This window comes from Saccopteryx bilineata, chromosome 4, assembly GCF_036850765.1.
Source record: "Saccopteryx bilineata isolate mSacBil1 chromosome 4, mSacBil1_pri_phased_curated, whole genome shotgun sequence".
Taxonomy (NCBI): domain Eukaryota; kingdom Metazoa; phylum Chordata; class Mammalia; order Chiroptera; family Emballonuridae; genus Saccopteryx; species Saccopteryx bilineata.
This window is the reverse complement of record NC_089493.1, coordinates 37,395,493-37,417,529: the sequence shown is the minus strand read 5'-3', so window position 1 is coordinate 37,417,529 and position 22,037 is coordinate 37,395,493. Positions and strand designations below refer to the sequence as shown.

The 22,037-nt window shown below is 45.2% G+C and overlaps 1 protein-coding gene and 1 pseudogene across 4 annotated transcripts in view; both read right to left on the bottom strand.

Annotated features, from left to right (window-relative positions):
- The window catches only part of PPP2R5E (protein phosphatase 2 regulatory subunit B'epsilon), a 168,026-nt gene extending 166,177 nt beyond the window's left edge, over positions 1-1,849 (bottom strand). Inside the window, exon 1 of one of the 4 annotated variants that reach the window (XM_066277869.1) lies at positions 1,277-1,849. The gene's annotated coding sequence lies outside the window, so the exon portion shown is untranslated. The remainder of the gene's footprint in view (positions 1-1,276) is intronic. The other 3 variants (XM_066277868.1, XM_066277867.1, XM_066277872.1) reach the window with 3 other exon arrangements.
- An 18,647-nt stretch (positions 1,850-20,496) lies between these two features.
- LOC136334977 (transcriptional repressor protein YY1 pseudogene) lies at positions 20,497-21,548 on the bottom strand (annotated as a pseudogene).
- Between the last annotated feature and the right edge of the window lie 489 nt (positions 21,549-22,037).

Sequence of the window (22,037 nt, the reverse complement as noted above, 5' to 3'; positions counted from 1 at the left end):
ATCAGTTTCATGGTATTGGAGCTCCATGTAAGATTAATGGCAGACTCAAATAGAAATAATGCATATGGGGAAAATGCTGAAATGCAATTACTCACCTGTCATTCCAAACAGAAGACAAGTGTTTTTTAACCTCTAAATAAACGTGTAAGGTAATGTCTTCCTGAGCTTGTAAGAATAAAAAGTTACCTCGATTACCTGGATTCTGACAAAGTAAAAATAACAAAAAACGTTTAAAAAAAAAAAAAACCATGATGTTGAGGGTTGTAATTCTGAAATCTTGTTTGGTTCTTTTAAAAAAGAAAAAGTTTTTTTAGAAATCTACTTTATTTAGTCTTAAATAAAATGTGAAAGATTCTAAACGGAATTGCAAACTATGAATGACTACAGAAGGAATATCACTTTCAAATGATCATGAAGACTTCATCCGCAAAAGGCTCCACATCACATTTGCACGTTGTAAATTTAGGGGCCGATTTTCCAATCTGATGTGTGAATTATTTAGATTTCATTTAACTGTAGCAACCCAAGATTTCAGTAAATCCAGTTACTCCATCACTCTTTTTGTCTCTTCTGTATGGCTTCTTGATAGCAAATTTTTAAAAAATCGTTTGCCCCTATGCCCGCGGCCAAGAATAAATAAACGTCAAGGATCTCAACCCTAATACGCTGCAGAACTGAACGTGCAGTAGCAGCGGGTCGGCGCAAAGCCCGGGGAAACAGGTTTCGCCCTGGACCAAGGCGCCCGAAGCCTTTATCATCCTCTAAGCACCAGGTACCAGGCATTTCCAAGGCTCAAGATAATCCAAAGGGTGTACTGAGGTGGAGGAGAAAGACAGGGAAGGGGTTCGTCTGCAGGGGATGGCTCATATACTCCCTTTGCTCCTATCCACCCCCACCCCAAGCCCTGAGATAAGCTGCTACAGAATCTTCCGCACACCAATCCCCCGTTTCCCCCCCGCTGGGTCAGTGGATAAGGGGTTCAAGAATACGCCTCCAATGCCGGAAGGTGGAGAAAAAGGGGGAAGAGGGGAGGCGGGAGAGTGAATGAGAGGCATCATCAGAACCATTTGCAGGTAAATCAGACAAGTGGGACGGGCTCTCCCTCTCCCTCTCCCTCTCCCTCTCCCTCTTCCTCTCCCGCACCCCACCCCATCCCACTGCACTCCTCGCCAGCCCCGGCCAGGCCTTCCCGAGGCCGGTGCCCTGCAGGTTCTCCAGGAAGACGGGGAGGAAGAACGGAAGCGGGCGAACAGCGGAGCTGGAGGGACGAAGTTACCTTGAAGCTTCTGGTGAAGAATCCGAAGATGATCTGTGGTTTTGAGGGGCGGGAGACCGGCAAGAGGGCCGCAGCGGGGGCGGATGGCGGGACCGGGACTTGCAGGCGGAGGTCCGGACAGCGGCAGGGAGCCCGGGGCGACGGCAGTCCGGCGCAGAGTCCCTCCGGTTCCGCGACGGCGGCGCCTCTAGGCCTCACGGCCAGACCTGAACCTCAGCGCTCCGGCGGTGGCGGCCTCACGATCCTCCCCCGCGGGCCCGTCCCATCAAATCGGCACCGAACCCGTTGCGGCTCTGCCGGTGGCTCCTCGCTCACATTCCCGGCGGGCGGCGCTTCAGCTCGTTGCCCCGGACTTGGCGGCGGCGGCGACGACGTGGGGAGGGGGGGAAGGGAGGGAGGAGGACTGAATCCGCAGCGGCAGCAGAAGGAAGGAAAGGGAGGAACCGCTGAAGCTGGAGCCGCCGCTGCCAGAGTCGCCGTTCAGTACCCGCGGTGGGTCCCCGTCAATGCCCCTTTCTCTCTCCTATTGTCAATATCACCGGGCGGCTGAGTCCATGGCACACGCGCAACCGAACCTTCTGGCCAGTAGCGCCCGCCCCCGGCGCCCACTCAATGGAGGCTTCAAACGGGAAGTGAAACGTCATTGGCCGGTGTCCGCCTTCACTCCTGTGCCAGCAAGTTCGGCTGAGAGCCGATCAGGGATTGGCGGCGGGGGGGCGGAGAAACAGGAGGGTGGGAAGAGAAGAGACCGAGGATTGGGCGGAGGAGAGAGGGACCCGGATGCAGCTGCGATCTCCGGCGGCGCGGCTGCCGCTTCCGCCAGGCGACTGGGTAGCTCGAAGAGGATAGTCACAGCAGCTGCTAGGCCTGAGAGGAGCCCCAGAGACTCGAGAGGTGTGCGACCGACAGATCAATGGGATGGGTTCCGCGCAATGCGAGACCTCTGGGCAGCGGCCGTCTTCAACCAGAGGATTCCAAGGGCTACGATCGGCTAAGGGTGGGGAAGCCGCCAGGGCCTGGATCGCGCCCCGTCCTACAGCTAGGGTGGCCCTTCTGAGCTCGAGGAGCCCCACTCAAGACGGAAACGAGCGCTGCGTAGACAGAAATACGGTCCCCCACTCGCGCCTATGCCGATGTAAAAGGGCCTCCTGCAGCCCGCTGTGAAACTCCGGGCAGTCGCTCTCCGCTGAACCTGTGGGAAACCTCGCACCGAAATCTAAACCCCTGGGGCCTGGCCAAGGGTTGAGTATCGCTTCCAATTCTCTCTCACCTCGTCTCCTTTTCCCTAAACCTGTCTTGAAGATCAGATCCCTGAAGCTCCTGCAAGCCTTGGTTGAGGGCGGCTCAATGGGGCTTATACAGGTGGGAACGATGTCTCTGCGCTCCGCAATCACTTATTGAGATGCAGGGCACCAACCCTCCGGCTGCGCCGAGCTCAGAGAAACCCTGCTCCAAACTGTAGGAGCTTGGGAGCTTTTCATTGGCCGGGTGGACCAACTGAAGAAAAAAAAAAGAAAAAAACACAGAACAAAACAACTCAGAGTTTGTGGAGAAGCCTTGACTTAACTGTAGCTAGAACAAGTGATAAAATATATAGAGATGTGTTGGCATCCTTGGTGGGCCCTAGGCCAAATGGTGCAAATCCAGAGAATACTCTTGGACACTCACCCTATTTGAATACATTTTACATACCTCTTTTGCAGGGGCAAGAAAAAGGAAGAACAAGATTCTTTATTTTTTATTTTATTTATTGATTTTTAGAGAGAGAGAAGGGGGAGGAGCAGGAAGCATCAACTCTCATATGTGCCTTGACCAGGCAAGCCCAGGGTTTCCAACCAGCAACCTCAGCGTTCCAGGTCAACGCTTTATCCCACTGTGCCACCACAGGTCAGGCAAGATTATTTTTTTATTATTCATTTTAGAGAGAAGAGACAGAAAGGGGGAGAAGCAGAAAAGCATCAACTCCCATATGTGCCTTGAGCAGGCAAGCCTGGGGTTTTGAACCAGCGACTTCGGCATTCAGGTCAATGCTTTACCCATTGCACCACTACAGGTCAGGCTTAGAACAAAGTTCTTAATGCCAACTACTATGTCAGGGGGCTGATTGTTAAAAACTTGGTAAATGGAGGAAAAAAAGAAAATAATTCATAATCCCTCAAACACTGTTGGCATTTTGATGTATTTCCCTCCAGTATTTTTTATAATAGTATGTGTGTCATTCTGTAGCCTAGTTTCTCTCAGCATTATATCATGTTTCTGTACAGTTAGAAAATAGAACTATATATAAATAAAGCTATATATACCATATGTGCCAATGATGACCAAAAAATACATTGTGTTTTTCTTGTTTGTGTTAACCATCAAGTATTGCAAATTTCTATACTTATTCCCAGAAATACCTCCTGAGTGGGAAAAAGAAAATAAAATTGTGCCATGAAAGATACTCCTGTTTTGCAGTGAAATAGAAAACAAGAAAAGATGGCTCTGATAGCAAGTCCCCCTACTGACTCCAGATGATTGGCCCCTTTTAATAGTGCCCATTTTAGATCTAATAAAGTTCATCACCATGAGGCCCTGTAAAACTGGTTGTTAGCTTTAAGAAACTTAAATTTCCACATCTCAATTTCTTTTACCAGTCTGTATGAAAATGTCACTGTCCCAGCCACCAAGATTTTGCTAGCTCAATCTCTGACTGAGGATAAACACGGAATTAGAAACCAAAGGAGATTTTAAAGCCAACTAAATTTCCCTTGGCAACAGTTGAACTGTCAAAGAGTAGTGCACGTTTGAAATGCTCACAGCTGTTGCTTAGAACATAACACATTTTGTAGAGTGGGAATTTTGCTTGCAAATTATGGATCTCTATAATGACAATTCATTTCAAAATTGTTTCGCTTTCTATAAAATGGCGAAGTAATTAAAATGAGCAGGTCTTTTTTAAATCAAAACATCTTTGCCTATATGAGAAACTGTTCCCTGAACCAGTCATTCCTATAGAAGGTCCATGCATCCAAGGGGTGTGTGTACAGTAGGGATAGCACAAGGCAATTCATTTGGGACGTAAAAGAAAATATGAGGACATCTGTATGTGCTTAATTCAAATCAGAAAAGAAAAATATTAAGCCCTGGCCAGGTAATTCAGAGCATCATCCCAATATACCAAGGTTGCAAGTTCTATCCCTGGTCAGGAAACATACCAGAAGCAATCAATGAATGCATAATTAAGTGGAACAACAAATAAATGCTTCTCTCGCTGTGTCTCTATAAAGTCAATAAAGAAAATCAACCAATGAATGCATAAATACGTGAAAAAAATCAATGTTTGTTTCTCTAATAAAATTAATTTTAAAAAAAAGAATAATAAAGCATTAAGCTCAACTAATATTATACAGGAGTATACAACCCTGCAATTTATCCATTCCATGGTCTCTTGGCCTAGAATAGCATAGGAGATGTCCTCAAGGAAAAGTGGGAGTTACCCATTTCCAGGGGTTGATTGTGGTGGTCCCTCCCACCCAGGGAGTTTCTGCCAACACATAGTGATATAGTGACAACTGGCCGTGTAGCTCAGTTGGTCAGAATGTCATCCCCATATATCAGGGTTGTGAATTCGACCTACGTTAGGGCACATACCAGAGTCAACCCATGAATGCATAAATAAGTGGAACAACAAATCGATGTTTCTTTCATTCTCCCATCCCCCCCTCTCTAAAATCAATAAATAAAATAATTTTAATACTTTTAAAAAAGAAAAAGTTATTTTTTTAAAAAGAGAAGATAGCCTGACCAGGCGGTGGTGCAGTGGATAGAGCGTTGGACTGGGATGCAGAGGACCTCGGTTCGAGACCCCAAGGTCGCCTGCTTGAGCATGGGCTCATCTGGTTTGAGCAAAAGCCCACCAGCTTGAACCCAAGGTTGCTGGCTCCAGCAAGGGGTTACTCGGTCTGCTGAAGGCCCACGGTCAAGGCACATATGAGAAAGCAATCAATGAACAATAAGGTGTCACAACGCGCAATGAAGAACTGATGATTGATGTTTCTCATCTCTCCATTCCTGTCTGTCTGTCCCCGTCTGTCCCTCTCTCTGACTCTCTGTCTCTGTAAAAAATAAATAAATAATAATAAAAAAATAAAAATAAAAAAGAGAAGATAGACAAGTGACTTTACCAGAGTCCTCTGCAAGGAAATCACAGAAAAACAAGCAAATGACAGAACTGATACTTCTCAGATCTTTAGCAGCCACATTTCAAAGTTCAATAACAATCTAATAAATCCAACCAAGTTTTGATTTTAAAATATTAAATTCATCATGAAGATTATTTGAAATGTAAATTTATACTTTCTATCATTAACAATGAACTTCAACCTAAGCATATTTTGTATTTGAGATACAAGCTAGTGATGGTAGCATATGTAAATACTTTATAAATAAATATATGCATGGTATATTTGGTTAAGAATTGCTCCCCAAGAATATAGTATACTAATAAAAATGAATGATTAAAAAAAAAGGTGTAGAGACTGCTATTGTAGATAATACAAAATGAAATAGATTATAGCCATCTGGGGAGCCATTATCAAATGACAAAACACTGTACATTGCAATCTGATGAAAGCACTTACTTTCTAGATAGCAAGGCTGAGCTTATCAGTAATCTACTGGCGGGCTAGCCACAGGATAAGACTAGAAGACATAGATGATCAAATGGTGGCTGACTGTTGAGCTAAAGAAGGGCTAAGATAATAAGCAGAAGCATCAAACCAGTTTTCAAGCAGCAGAGGAAGAAAAGATCTACGCTGGTAAAACATGATCATCAGAGGTAGACTAGCCCAATTTGTGTGTGGGAGGTGGAGGATACATGAAGCTGGGTTTGGGCTGAGAAGGAAGAACTGAAAAAATCTAAGGTGAGAGCTACTCCTTTAGGTGAAACAATAAAAGGAGTATGCAGAATAGCTAGTATAGACAAGGGACTTCTTTGAGCCACATGTACCAACACAGGAAACACCCTCAGCAGTAACATTTTCTTGGGTCATAATTTAAATAGTACAGTTACATTTTCAGATGTGCCTCAAGGGTTGTAGGTTACTCATGGCTTTCCATGTGAGTAATGTATACAATTACTGCTTGAAATTTAAAATGTTTAGGTGCTCTAGCTCCCTACCAAGCAGTGAGAGGACCTAGGTGTTCCTGATGGATCAAGACAGGAAAAGGGGCCCTATGTCATGGATGGGGAAGAAAAATTGAAAAACAATCAGACAAAAACAGGAAGGAGAAAGCCAGCTTCAAGTACACTTTATTCTATACAGGATAAAGCACAAAATAATGTACCACAAATAATAATCTTCCCTGTAAAAGACTCAAATTACACAGTTAAATAGACTAAAGATATAACTAATTATAAGCATAATGATGAGAACACAGACTCTAGATTCAGATATATCCAGTGGTGGGATTCAAACAACTTAACAACCAGTTCTCTGCCCTAGTGACCGTTTTAAGTATAAAAAAACGATATACCAAAAGGTAGTTTATTATTTCATGCATTTAATACATAAATAAGAACAATAAAAGAGGTACACAAAACTAAATTATGTTATAAGAAAGAGTTTTAAAATACTAATGAAAAAATATTAAATAATACCTGACAACACAGGCCCAGGAATGCAGGTAGCCGTGAAGCTGAAAGAAGCAGGAAATGGCTTCTCCACTGTCCAGGAGGAATGCAGCCCTGACAGCCCGTTTGGATGTCCGTCTTCAGAACTGCCATGGGTAGAAGACTACCGCGTAGCAGTAATTGTTGAATTGAAACCTTTCAAGTAGAAGAAGAAATCTGGAGAGATTCTGTAACTACATATCCCCAAACCCATTCAGGACCCACCAACCCCACCTAGCGCGACCAGGACTGGGATGCAAGCTTCCTCCAGCCCAGTGCCCAGCAGAGGAGCTGATGCCCCTGGAGGAAACTGAGCTTACAGACCAAAAAACAAGGTGTTTGAAGAGGACAACTGTTTCAAAAGAAAGGCAACACATTCTATCAGCAGCAGAAATATTAGAACTGAATGACCAAGAATTTTTAAATTGGGTTACTAACTATACTGAAAGAAATATACCAATTTGAAACAAGAACAAGAAAACACAGGAACAAGCCAACCAATAATATTAGGTATCAAAAATACAATAGTTTATATAAAGAACCCAATGTGCCCTGGCTGGTTGGCTCAGTGGTAGAGCGTCGGCCTGGCGTGCAGGAGTCCCGGGTTCGATTCCCAGCCAGGGCACACAGAAGAAGCACCCATCTGCTTCTCCACCCCTCCCCCTCTCCTTCCCTCTCTGTCTCTCTCTTCCTCTCCCACAGCCAAGGCTCCATTGGAGCAAAGTTGGCCTGGGCGCTGAGGATGGCTCCGTGACCTCTGCCTCAGGCGCTAGAATGGCCCTGGTTGCAACAGAGCAACACCTCAGATGGGCAGAGCATCGCCCCCTGGTGGGCATGCTGGGTGGATCCCGGTTGGGCGCATGCGGGAGTCTGTCTGCCTCCCCGTTTCCAACTTCAGAAAAATACAAAAAAAAAAAAAAAAAAAAAGAACCCAATGTAAGGTGTAAACAGCAGAATGGAACAAACTTGAATATTAGATGAGATTAAGAAAATCTCCCAGAGAGAAGAAAAATACAAATAGATTTTTTAAATAGCTAAGCCAAAGAAAAAGAAAAAACATATGCACAATTACCCAGAAATGAAAGGAGATAATATCATTGTGGTAGTGGCTGTGGTGAGGAAGACCAAAAAAAAGGAGAGTTTCCAAATAGAAATATAGAAAAAGCAGGACAAATTGAAATAATGGTCATGAGAAATATGTCTGAATATAGAAATAAGAAAACACACACAAAAACACACACACACACACACAAAAGAAATAAGAAAACAATGATTAGTTCTAGAGGAAATAAAGACCATAAAAGAATCCTTCATGTACATTATATGTACGCTAGATGGCCCTAAATAGTATTCACAGTCATACTAATGCAAGGGCGAATGTTTTCCTGACCAAAATTACACTGCAGATACCTGAGGAAGAGGGCACCTGAGGAAGATGGGGACAAAGAGAGGGATTTGTGTGTGCCGCAGGGACAAGGGAGGCAAGAGAACAAAATTCTTATCTTCTGGTGGGAATCAAGAGCTAATTCGTAAAACAGAAAAATTAAAAGGTGCTGAACTAGAATATTATTTAGAGACAGAGTAAAATGGCAAGATAATCTGCCATAAATGAGGAGACAGTAGTTACTTTAAGGAAGTCAATATAGGAGTACAGAACTGCTTACAGAAAGAACTCTTTGACTCTTTAAACTATGTGATGTGCCCTGGCCGGTTGGCTCAGCGGTAGAGCGTCGGCCTAGCGTGCGGAGGACCCGGGTTCGATTCCCGGCCAGGGCACACAGGAGAAGCGCCCATTTGCTTCTCCACCCCTCCGCCGCACTTTCCTCTCTGTCTCTCTCTTCCCCTCCCGCAGCCAAGGCTCCATTGGAGCAAAGATGGCCCGGGCGCTGGGGATGGCTCTGTGGCCTCTACCCCAGGCGCTAGAGTGGCTCTGGTCGCAACATGGCGACGCCCAGGATGGGCAGAGCATCGCCCCCTGGTGGGCAGAGCATTGCCCCTGGTGGGCGTGCCGGGTGGATCCCGGTCGGGCGCATGCGGGAGTCTGTCTGACTGTCTCTCCCTGTTTCCAGCTTCAGAAAAATGAAAAAAAAGAAAAAAAAGAAAAAAATAAAATAAACTATGTGATGTGTAGCTTTTATTAAAATAAATACTTTTTAAAAATACCTGACAAAAACCAATAAAACTGTTATTTAAGATATTTCCACATTGCTTCTTGATTGGCGTCCTCACTTGCAATTTTTTTCACCTATGGACAGAATGAACATTACTATGGGCCAGGGGTCAGGAACCTATGGCTCGCAAGCCAGATGTGGCTCTTTTGATGGCTGCAGCTGACTCGCAGACAAATCTTTAATAAAAATAATAATAACGTTAAAAATATAAAACATTCTCATGTACTATAATCCACTCATTTCTTACCGCTCATGTACATGGTTGCGGATGGCTACAGCCAATCACAGCTGTCCTCCAGGACAACTCCAAATTTTTATTGGATAATGCGTAGTGTACACAGGTTGTTGTATGGCTCTCACGGAATTACATTTTAAAATATGTGGTGTTCATGGCTCTCTCAGCCAAAAAGTTTCCCAACCCCTGCTATGGGCACTTAGAATACACTGTTGCGCAGATAAATGTTAAAAAAAAAGAATAAGGAGTGTAAATTTGTGATTTCCACATTGGGCAGCTGCCCAGGTGCCCACCTTAAAGAGAACCCTGATTATAAGTGCCATTTTAGCAACTGGTTTGCTGAACTCAACTGAAAATTCAGTATCGGTTCTGCCAAACCAGTACGAACCAGCTGAATCCCACCACTGGATATATCCAATATGGAATCCCACTCTGCCAATCAGGAGCCGAGGCAAAATTACACACCCTTCACACTTTATTTTTCTGGCCTATGGATAAGCAAACTAGCACTTCCTAACTCATAGGATTGAATTCAGTATAAATGAGGTTATGCTTTACTACAGTGCCTGGCACATGTGAACGGCTCAATAAATGTTAGTTATTACCCTAATCACCCAATTTTTTCATATTCTAATAGTTTTATCCAGCTAGAAGCTTTTCTTTAAGAAGTTTCTACCCCCTTTTTAATTCTGGCACACCCCACTATGTCAGGAAGAAAACAAGAAGCAAGGAGGCATGCCTTTTAGTCCCCTTCCACACTAAATTGTAGAATTGTGTGGGATCACTCATTAGCAATAACAGAGACTTGCATTTTACACTAGACACATACTTCAGAAAGTTAAGAAAATAGTCATTTAATTTAACATCATTTCAGAACTTTATCTTAATTTCTACTTTATATTCCTTTAAAAGAGGCTCAAACTGTTTTTGCTCTAAGTTTACCTATTTCTCTTCCTCACTGTAATTTCCAGAATTGAGGTCAGACTGAGGCCCTGGTTTCTGGTCCTAGCCCCACCTTTAGTAATAGCCTGGTCTTGGTGTGGTGGATATCTGCTTTGCACCCATCCCCACTTTTTCTCTGAGGACCACACCCCTCACTTCATGTGATCCAGGCGGGACTAGAAACCATGCTTCTTCTCTTTTCTGTCACCTAGAACAGTGATTTTCAACCTTTTTTGAGCTGCGGCACATTTTTTACATTTACAAAATCCTGGGGCACACCATCTACCAAAATGACACAAAATGACACTCTAACACAGTACATATTATACATATAGTTAATAATATAGTTTCTAAATGTATTTATACTCACTTAGTGTGAAACCTGGGCCTGTTTCAATGAACACAAAAGGGATATCCTGGCAGGAATGGTAGAAAGACACATACGAAGCTCTTCCTAAACAGTTCTCAGTCTCTCTCTGTTTTTAGTTTTTACTGCAGTTAAGCTTGAGCTCACATAGATATGTGGTTGAAAATGGGAGCAATGTCAAAATAGCTTTGTTGGCCAGAATGGGGAACTCCTTAGCAACAGATAACCAAAAACTGTCCAAAGGAAGATCAGCAAACTTTAGCTTTAAAGTTAGATAACATTGTGACACATTGTGATGCATTGTATATCACCCTCTGCGGGTGCCTCTTTTAAAAAGAAAAAGGTCAAATATCTATATACACCATCAGGATAGACATAACCAGCTGAAGCTGAGGCTTCATCTAATGGTGGCAATATTTACCTCCAGTCCTGACCAGGATTAGAAATCAGGACCATGGGGAGGAGTAACAGCTTCAACTACTTGCCACGGCCACACAATGACAAGTGCACAGCAGCCTGAGCGGGGACCTTCCTGGATGTGGATGAGAGGTGGCCTACTATTGGTTCATCGCTAGTGGTCGGGATGAATCCTAGAAGGTGATTGGTCAGTAAGCGTTCCCTGTGCCTCCACTCTTCCTGTCGCTGATAGCTGGAGGGATTGTGAGGGGAATGTTTATGATCGGATGGAGGCGGCTGGCGGCAGGCCGGATAAATAGCCTCCGCGGGCTGTATCCGACACGCGGGTCGTAATTTGGGGACCCGTGTTTAATTTCCCCACGGCACACCTGACCATGTCTCACAGCACACTGGTTGAAAAACACTGACCTAGAAAGATGAGAATAAGACCCAGGGGGATCAATGGGATCTTCCCCAAGACACACTCTGGACTGCTGGGAGCGAGATGCCTCTCTTCCTTTTAGATCATAAACCATAGAAAAGACGTAAGCTACTTCTGATCACCTCCCTCTCTCTTCTTCATCCTTGAGGAAGCCAATGCTGTGGAAGAAACTTTGGCAAAAAGCCAAATTTTAACAACACGATTGGAGCTGCTGGATTCAGTTATGTCTGAAGCTAGTTTTAGGCATATGAGCCAGTAAGTTCCCTTTTAGTTTAAGCTACTTTGGAGTTAAATTTCTATAACTTACACCCAAAAGAATCCTGACTCATACAGGAAGTCACTTAACCTTTCCAAGCCTCAGTTTGCTCTCAGTCTCTGAATGTGGGATTTCCTAAGGGTTGAACTAAATGAAATATTTAAATGAAATCTAATGTTTGTTGTTTATTTGTTTTGTTTTGTTTTGGGTTTTTTGTTTTGTTTTGTTTTTTGCGGCAGAGACAGAGAGTCAGAGAGAGGGACAGACAGACAGGAAGGGAAAGAGATGAGAAACATCAATTCTTTGTTGTGGCTCCTTAGTTGTTCATTGATTGCTTACTCATATGTGCCTTGACTGGGGGGCTACAGCAGACCGAGTGACCCCTTGCTCGAGCCAGCGACCTTGGGCTCAAGCTGGTGAGCCTTGCTCAAACCAGATGAGCCCGCGTTCAAGCTGGCGACCTCGGGGTCTCGAACCTGGGTCCTCCACATCCCAGTCCGACGCTCCATCCACCGTGCCACCGCCTGGTCAGGCAGATGAAATCTAATGTTAATAAGCACAAAAGAAATTATTCAGCCTGACCTGTGGTGGTGCAGTGGATAAAGCGTCAACCTGGAAATGCTGAGGTTGCCTGTTCGAAACCCTGGGCTTGCCTGGTCAAGGCACATAAGGAGTTGATGCTTCCTGCTCCTCCCCCCTTCTCTCTCTCTGTCTCTCTCTCTTTCTTCTCTCTCTCTGTCTCTCTCTCCTTCTCTCCTTTCTAAATGAATAAATAAAATTAAAAAAATAAAGAAAGAAAGAAATTATTCAAAGTGGCCCTGCTGGAAATTCTTTCCTAATGTGATTCATCAAATCTAATTCATTTGTTGTTGTTTTTTAAAACTTATCAATTCCTTTTTTTTTTTTTTTTTGTGACAGAGACAGAGAAAGGGACAGATAGGGACAGACAGGAAGGGAGAGAGGTGAGAAGCATCGATTCTTTGTTGCAGCACCTTAGTTGTTCATTGATTGCTTTCTCATATGTGCCTTGACTGGGGTAGTGGGGGCTACAGCAGAGCAAGTGACCCCTTGCTCAAGCCAGTGACCTTTAGGCTCAAGCCAGTGACCATGGGGTCATGTCTATGATCCCATGCTCAAGCCAGCGACCCTGTGCTCAAGCTGGTGAGCCCACACTCAAGCCAGTGACCTTAGGGTTTCAAACCTGGGTCCTCCGTGCTCCAGTCCGACACTCTTTCCACTGCACCACTGCCTGGTCAGGCAAGACTCATCAATTCTTAAAAATTACACCTACATGAGGAAGGATAGTGCATTGACTTACCAAACATGAAAAAACCTTTTTTCTTAGTGTTAAGCCTAATCCGGAGGGACTCGAAACATTGAAAACACGAACAAAATCCGTCGATTACACACCAGAGCTTTATTGTCTAGCTTGGCCAAGCGGCGGCAACTCTAACAGAAATCTGAGGGAGAGCGCGCTGGCCCTTTGTTCTACTTAGTTTTTATAGTTTTGTAAGTGGGAAGTACAGAAGCAAAAATTGTAATTAGGAGCCCTTTACCACTATTGGTTATAGTCATATGCCCTTTAACATGATAGGACCATGTTCAATTTGCAAGCCATACATCATTTTGGAGAAAACAAAATTTACAAGTCAACACAATGATAGAAAGATGTCTGTTTACATATTAGGAGACATTCCTATATTTTCTAATGTTTATTTGCCACCTCTCTGTCCAGAGTCACACATATTAACTATATGCATTCATATGGGAGAGGTAGTTTCTGTGGGGACAAATGCCCGCAAATGGCTCATTATTATAAGAAAAGTTTTATTTTGGCTTTTTTCTTCCTGCACCTGGCTAGCCATTCACCCCTTTCCCCACAGGTGAGGTAGAATGTCAAGGAATCCATGTTTTCCTTCCCTTTGCATTTACAATACAATGCCAAGGGCCATCCTGGTTTTATGCCAATCACACAGTACAGAGATTGTTCACAAAATTCCTCTGCACACCTTAACCCAAATTAATAAAATGTTCTTTAAGTCTCTTAAAATATTAATATCGATTCTGTAGCTTTTGGTACTTTACAATACCTGCGGGTGAGGAGGCGCAGTGAGTCCTCAGGGCTCCTCATTAGCAAACTGCAGCTTTTCAAGAGCTTATTTTTACTGTGATCCTTAACACACCAAGGCCATATTTTAGATACTGCAGCCTATGGTTCAATGTTGCATCTAGGTTCTTATCTATCATAGAGGAAGCACATTGTTTTTAAGATAAATCTAAAATTGGGTAAAACCTATAAAGTAGGGTAAATCACTGCTAAAATCTTCTAAAGGGGCAAAACAACCCAAGAAGGGTGAAAACTTAAATCTGAGCACACTGTTATTAAAATAAACTAAGAAGGACAATGTACACAAACTTTTATGGGATGGGAAATAATAATTGCAAACAGGTAAATAGCAATTCACTTCAGTTTTTAAAATATTTTTACTGATTGATTTTAGGAAGAGAGGAAGGGGGAGAGAGAGAGATAGAAACATTGTATATACCCTGACCGGGGATCAAACCAGCAACCCTTGCGTACCAGGATGACACTGTAACCAACTGAGCTATCCAGTCGGGGCTAGTTCACTTTTTTTTTTTAAGATTTTATTTATTCATTTTAGAGAGGAGAGAGAGAGAGAGAGAGAAAGGGGGAAGGAGCAGGAAGCATCAACTCCCATATGTGCCTTGTCTAGGCAAGCCCAGGGTTTTGAACTGGCAACCTCAGCATTCCAGGTTGACACTTTATCCACTGCGCCACCACAGGTCAGGCACTAGTTCACTTTTATATGTACTATTTAATTTGAACCTTAGCTCTGTAGATACATATTATTTCCATTTTCTAAATAAGAAATGTGAGGATTAAAGAAGTTGTCCAGTGTCACATGGCTAGTAACTAGTAGAACCATAATTTAAACGCAGTTCTTCCAAGGGCCAAATTACCTCTATTTGTAAATAATTCTTGTTAATGATAAGTAATTGAATATAAAACTACTATTTTCTCCATCTTACAGAAGGAAGATTAATAAGATACAGAGTTTAAATGTCTAATACCATATCATAAAGAAAATAGAGGAAGGGCTAAGTGTCCAACATCATCATGAACTCCCCATTAATTGAACACTATGAGCCAGGTACTGTGACAGCCATTTTGCATGTATTATCTTGTTTAATCTTCAAAATAACCCACTGATGTTGGTACTCTTATCCTGTTTTACAGATGTAGAAACTCAGATACAAAAAAGCTTTAGTTTCTTTTCCAAGGTCATACAGCAAATCTATGGTAGAACTTGGGCAGGAAGTAAGACTAGAGGTTAGGCACTATAACTCTAACTATTATACTGCGTAATCCTCCAGAAATCCTCTCTACAGTCTGGTTTGTAGTGCTGTGTAGAATATACAGAGAACACAAATTGCCCAACCTGTGGTGGTGCAGTGGATAAAGCATCAACCTGGAATGTTGAAGTCACTGGTTCAAAACCCTGGGCTTGTCTGGTTAAGGCACATATGGGAGCTGATGCTTCCTGCGCCAACCCCCTTCTCTCTCTCTCTCTCTCTCACTCTTCTCTAAAATGAAAATAAAAGAAGGAGGAGGAGGAGGAAACATAAATCTTTTCAGTTCATTTCCTTTGATATTTAAATCTCTTTCCAAAATAACAAAGAAGCCCCATTTTGTCTTTGGTGACTTTCTGCTCTTCCTGGATGAGTTAGGTTGCAGTGTAGATCCAAATCAACCTTCTTCTTAATGAAGAGATGTTTTGGGGGTGGAGGGAGAATTTTATGTTTAAAGAGCTTTGAAAACAAGGATAACAGCAACAGTCACCCCAGTATTTGAAAACATTCTGACTGATCATATTGCTAAATCAAGAAAGCTTATAATCTCAGATTTGGAAGGTTAATGACCCAGTTAAAAAACCAGTTGTCAACTAGAACAAAGTTGTTGTTTTTTTTAATTTAGAAAATTAAATTTGCCTGACCTGAGGTGGTGCAGTGGATAAAGCCTTGACCTAGAATGCTGAGGTCGCCGGTTCAAAACCCTGAGCTTGCCTGGTCAAGGCACATATGGGAGTTGATGCTTCCTGCTCCTCCCTCCCCCTTCTCTCTCTCTTTCACTCTCTCTCCTCTCTAAAAATTAATAAAAAGTAAAAAAAAAAAAGAAAATTAAATTTAATGGGATGACATTGATCAATAAGAGTACATAGGTGTCAGGTAAACATTTCTATAGCATTTGAACTGTTGACTGTGTTATGTAGGGAACAAAGTATGAAAAAATATTTTAGAAAAAGAAGTGCTGAAGAGACTCATTCAAAGTAAATTATTCTAGCTGTCTTGATCTTTTAGAGAAAAGATAGTTATAATTAACTAAAAATCACAAGCTTCATAGTCAAACTGGCAAGTGCTCAACTTCAAGAGAAATCACTGGATGGAGACTAAATAGACTTATTGCAATCATTTCACCAACATATACAGACATTGAATCATTATGTTGTGTTATCCATGGGAGTCCAAAAGACCAGAGTATCAGGCTTTATTGAAAGGAAGAAAGGAACCCTGCCGGGCACTTCTCCAGGGGAGAAGAGCACCTGTTACAGACTAGGGGTGAATTATATATATAGTGTTTGGAAGAGCCTGAGGGGATACTGAGGCAAAAGTTCTGGTATGTCCGGAATGCTCCTCCTGGGGCAGCTTGCCAGCTTCTTGGAATTCCTCTGTCTCAGGGGCAATAGTCCAGTAAGGGTGAGGTCTGACAGATAAGCGGAACATCAAGAGGGCAGTTTGGAATTCACGAATCTATCATGTTGTACACCTGAAACTAATATAATGTTATATATCAATTTATATCTCAAATAAAGATAAAATAACTTTTTATTTAAAAAGAGAAATCGAGCCCTGGCCGGATGGCTCAGTGGTAGAGCGTCAGCCTGGCGTGCAGGAGTCCCGGGTTCGATTCCTGGCCAGGGCACACAGGAGAAGCACCCATCTGCTTCTCCACCCCCCTCCTTCCTCTCTGTCTCTCTCCTCCCCTCCCACAGCCAAGGCTCCATTGGAGCAAAGTTGGCCCGGGTGCTGAGGATGGCTCTGTGGCCTCTGCCTCAGGCGCTAGAATGTCTCTGGTTGCAGCAGAGTGATGCCCCAGATGGGCGGAGCATCGCCCCCTGGTGGGCGTGCCGGGTGGATCCCGGTCGGCGCATGCGGGAGTCTGTCAAACTGCCTTCCCTGTTTCCAACTTCAGAAAAATACAAAAAAAAAAAAAAAGTTTAAAAAGAGAAATCAGTATTATGATTGTTGGTACATTTCAATAAGCCTTCCAGATGCTTAATATGAGGACTGGCCTACCCAAATATTTTTTAAATTTTATTTATTTATTTTTCACAGAGACAGAGAGTGAGTCCGAGAGAGGGATAGATAGGGACACACAGACAGGAACGGAGAGAGATGAGAAGGATCAATCATTAATTTTTCATTGTGCGTTGCGACACCTTAGTTGTTCACTGATTGCTTTCTCACATGTGCCTTGACCGCGGGCCTTCAGCAGACTGAGCAACCCCTTGCTGGAGCCAGCGACCTTGGATCCAGGCTGGTGAGCCTTGCTCAAACCAGATGAGCCCGCACTCAAGCTGGCGACCTTGGGGTCTTGAACCTGGGTCCTTCTGCATCCCAGTCTGATGTTCTATCCACTGCGCCACCGCCTGGTCAGGCCAAATTTTCATTTTACTTAATCATTCCTGCACGTATTAATTCCAAACATTTATGTACCTACTCTGTGCTCTGGGGAAATGCAAACTGTATAAGACATAATTACTATCACTCTAGTGTATTACAAGATGTTATGATCAGGGCTAATTATTATAGGAGCCCAGAACCCAGTGTAATTAATACCTTGTGACCAGGAGGGTAAAATGGAAGAAGTAGGTAGGGAAACAAGGAAAAAAGAGGAAGTGATATTTAAGCTGAACCTTGTTACACTCAGCACTCTCATCACTCCTGGCTTGGCACCCTGGATGTTTGTTTTTTGTTGGTTGGTTGGTTGGTTGAAGGTATTTTTACTATGGGCCAGGAACTATCCAAAGTAAGTCACATAGATTATTTTCATTTTACTTGTAAGTGTTCAACCAGTATTAAATGCTTCCTTCTGTTCTTTCTTGTCTTCCTTGATAGACCTTCGGTGTTGAAAACCAGGATTCTCCCTCTCTGTGTGCTGGGGTACTGAGGTAAGGGCAGAACTGGGGTTCACTCTCTTGATAAAGGCAGCAGGAGCTTTACCAGGCACTTACAGGAGCCGGTGCAAACACAGGGGAGAAACAGTTATTAGAATTCTGGGCAGGGATGCACTGAGACTCAGCAAGCAAGGACTAGCAGCAGGACAGGAAAGCCCTCAGGTCTTTCTTTGTCTCTGGCCCTTGCTGTGATTGTGTTCCATTTTTTCTCATGCTAAAGAAGGGCTTTCTCTGAGGGTCAAGCTACCAGGCATAATATGGCAGATCACGCTCTCACTCTCCCATTGTTTCCATTGACAAGTGCAGCCTGACCGGAGGCTCGAACCCCTGAAAAGGGGGCCCTGGCCCAGCGTGGATAAGGTATGCCTGCCTGGTCCAATCAACTGTGGTCAGGGTATCAGAGTCGTTTGCACAAAATGAATGTTGGGGGCTCTTTGCTATTTCTGTAAGGTATCCCCCTCCCCCCCCCCCAGAAAGAAGGAAGGGGCCGGAGCCATGAAGTGTAGAATAATAAAAGGCTTTATTGAGTCCAGAGTGCATCTCACCCAACGAGGTTCCCTGGCCCCGAGGAAAGATGGAAGCCAAGGAAGTCGCAAGGATTAAACCGTATGAGGGATATTTAAAGGGTCCCTAGGGTAGGCGAGCTAATATGACGTGGTGAAATCTCACTGGCTGGCAGACGGTCGCTTTTTCCAAAGGACTCCTGGAAAGTTTTTTTTTGGCGCACTTGGTTGTGGGCAGTCCTAGCCAAAGTTCATGGGTCTGGGTTCTCCACATGACCATCCCCCATTATCCACCGACTTTACATTCTGACCTTTTGTGTTAAATAGAATAGGTGCGCCGCCTGACCAGGTGGTGGCGCAGTGCATAGAGCATTGGACTGGGATGCAGAGGACTCAGGTTTGAGACCCCAAGGTCACCAGCTTGAGCGCAGGCTCATCTGGTTTGAGCAAAAGCCTACCAGCTTGAGCCCAAGGTCGCTGGCTCCAGCAAGGGGTTACTCGGTCTGCTGAAGGCCCGCAGTCAAGGCACATATGAGGCACATATGAGGCATCAATCAATGAACAACTAAGGTGTCGCAATGCGCAATGAAAAACTAGTGATTGATGCTTCTCATCTCTCCGTTCCTGTCTGTCTGTCCCTGTCTATCCCTCTCTCTGAATCACTCTCAGTCTAAAAAAAAAACCACAAAAACCTGACTTTTAGAATAGGTGCGCCATTTATTCGTCTGGCTACTTCCTGCTGATTAGGGGCATTGTGGGGAGGGGAGATTGGCCGGTGGTGGTTTTAAGGGGTGTCAGGAGAAACATCTGTTTGGCAGTGACTGGAGAAACTTCGTGGATGTGGTCCTGTAAGAATTTTAAAAAGAAAGAGAGGAGTAATAGGGGGATTTGTAGGGTCCAGCCTTTCAGTGAGCTGGAGATGGATGGAGTTCAGTGGTTTCCACTGCCAGTGGTCCTGCATGGAGGCAAGCTTGAGGCAAAACTGCATGTCAGGAGTGGTGTAAAAAGGGGAAAGGAAGGGGTCCCATCCATTCCCATAACCGAGACCCGTAAGGGAATTAGAGGTCCAGAATGTGATGGCAAAACAGAGAAGGTAGCCCCCGTGTCCACAAGAAATGAGATGGACTTACCCACTCGTTGCAGCATACCCTGGGTTTTCCGAGTCCAGGCCGTATCCTAGGAGTTTGAGCAATGCACCCACCTGGCTGGATTGGCCTCCCATTCGGGTGACTTGTCCTCCAGGTAGAGGCGCTGAGGAAAAGCCTGTTGCCCAAAGGGGCAATTGCTCTTCCAGTGACCGGACTGCTTGCAGTCAGGGCAGGGCTCAGAGGCAGCTGCGAGCAGGGGCCCTGCCGGGACCGATGCTCCTGCTTGCCACACTTAAAGCAAGCTGCTGGTGGGATTCCTCTTTACAGTCCAGACTTGGGCCAGGCACTTCCTGTGCCTCGTGTCTGTTGCTGTGACAGCCTCAGGGCTGTCACAAGAGCCTGGGTTTGGAGCGTTACCTTCTGCTGCGTGCGGGCCTGGCGAACAGCCTTGGCCTGTGTCTTTTTTTTTTTTTTAAAGCTTAACAACATTATGCATTTATTATATTTTATAGAGCCATGTTACACATACTTGATGCTTCAAACTGAGTTAGTGTTAAATGTTGTTCTGGATGCAAAGCCATCTCGATGCGGATGCCTTAAAAGCAATAATAATACTTCTGCATCAATGACCTATGAGCTAAGGAAAAATCAAGGACAATTCCAGAAATGGCATAGAACATTTAAGAAAAAGATGCACATGAGACACAACGCTAAGTCCTTAAACCAGGGCCTACAGAAGTTACCAGAAAGTGAACAGAAACAGAATTGTTCTATGAAAATGACTTGACCAATCACGACCTGTACATAATAGAGCCTAAGAACAGTTACCGATGCTGTAGAAAAAGGTTTGGTATTGACGCCCTTTTCCCCTCCACAGTACACGCAGACACTGCGTGCCCCCAGATAGAGAGGCCGATGGAAAACAGCACAGCGACCGGCCCTCCCTGCGACACCCCAAGGCTGTTTCCTGTGGCGTCCGGTGTCTTGAATGAAAAGCAGTCAATCCGATCCAACTTGCCACTTTGTGAAGAAACAATCATTGTGCTTTCAGATGCACACAGTGGCACGGCTCACCCTCTGCAGACTCCCACACTGGCTGGAAATGTGGAGGCCGGGTAACCAGCCTGTGGGAATTTTGACTTGCCTGCTGACCCAACAGCCAAGTCCAATGTTTCCTTCCTAGCAAATTCTGCCAGCTGTTTGGGATCTGAGAGGTCAGTGCCCGGTATCCCTCCAGGGGGAAGCTTCTTTCCTGTCATATACTCGGAATAATCAGGAGGCGAGTTCTCTCCAATTATCTGTTCTTCAACCACCGTCTCATGGTCAATATCTTTTTTTTCATCTGAGGACCACATGGTGACCAAGAACTCGCCCTCCAGGGTCTTAATCTGCACCTGCTTCTGCTCCCACTTCTTGTTGCCTGCGTCCACGCCGCCCGCCGCCCCAGCCCCGCCGTCGAGGTAGCCCTTCTTGCCGCTCTTCTTGCTGCTGCCGCTCTCGCCGCCCGCCGCCACGGTGACCAGCGTCTGCTCGATGTAGTTGTCGCCGCCGCCTGCCGGCGCGGGCACCGGGGTGAGGATCTGGTCCTCGAAGCCGTCCTCGGCTCGCAGCCCGTCCGAGTCGTCGCCGCCCACCACCTCCTGGCGCGTCTGCACCAGGATCACCTCCTGGTGGTGGTGCACCTGGGTCGGGTCGTCGGTGACGAGCGGCTGCAGCACGATCATGGGCGGTGGTGGTGGTGGTGGTGATGGTGACCCGCGTGCCCGTGGCCGCCCCCCCCCCCCGGCTGTGGTCCCCGCCGGCGTCCTCATCGTCGTCGTCCTCCTCCTCTTCCTCGCCCACCACTGTGGTCTCGATGGTTTCCACCGGGATGGTCTCCACCTCGATCTACTGCAGCTCCACGATCTTGGCCAGCATCTCCAAGCTGTCCGTGGCGATGTACAGGGTGTCGCCGGAGGCCATGGCTAAGGGCTCCACCTCCACGGCCGAAGCGTCCTCGGCTCTGGGGCTGTGGGGAAGGAAGGCAGAGGGACCAGCCTTGGCCTGTTTCTACTAGTTGGGATTGTTAAAAACTTTAAATGCCGGCCCAGCGGTAGAGCGTCGGCCTGGCGTGCGGGGGACCTGGGTTCGATTCCCGGCCAGGGCACATAGGAGAAGCGCCCATTTGCTTCTACACCCCCCCCCCTTCCTCTCTGTCTCTCTCTTCCCCTCCCGCAGCCAAGGCTCCATTGGAGCAAAGATGGCCCGGGCGCTGGGGATGGCTCCTTGGCCTCTGCCCCAGGAGCTAGAGTGGCTCTGGTGGCGGCACAGCAACGCCCCTGGTGGGCGTGCCAGGTGGATCCCGGTTGGGGGCATGCGGGAGTCTGTCTGACTATCTCTCCCCATTTCCAGCTTCAGAAAAATACAACAACAGAAAAAACTTTAAATGCTATGTTCACAGGTCCCGGATAG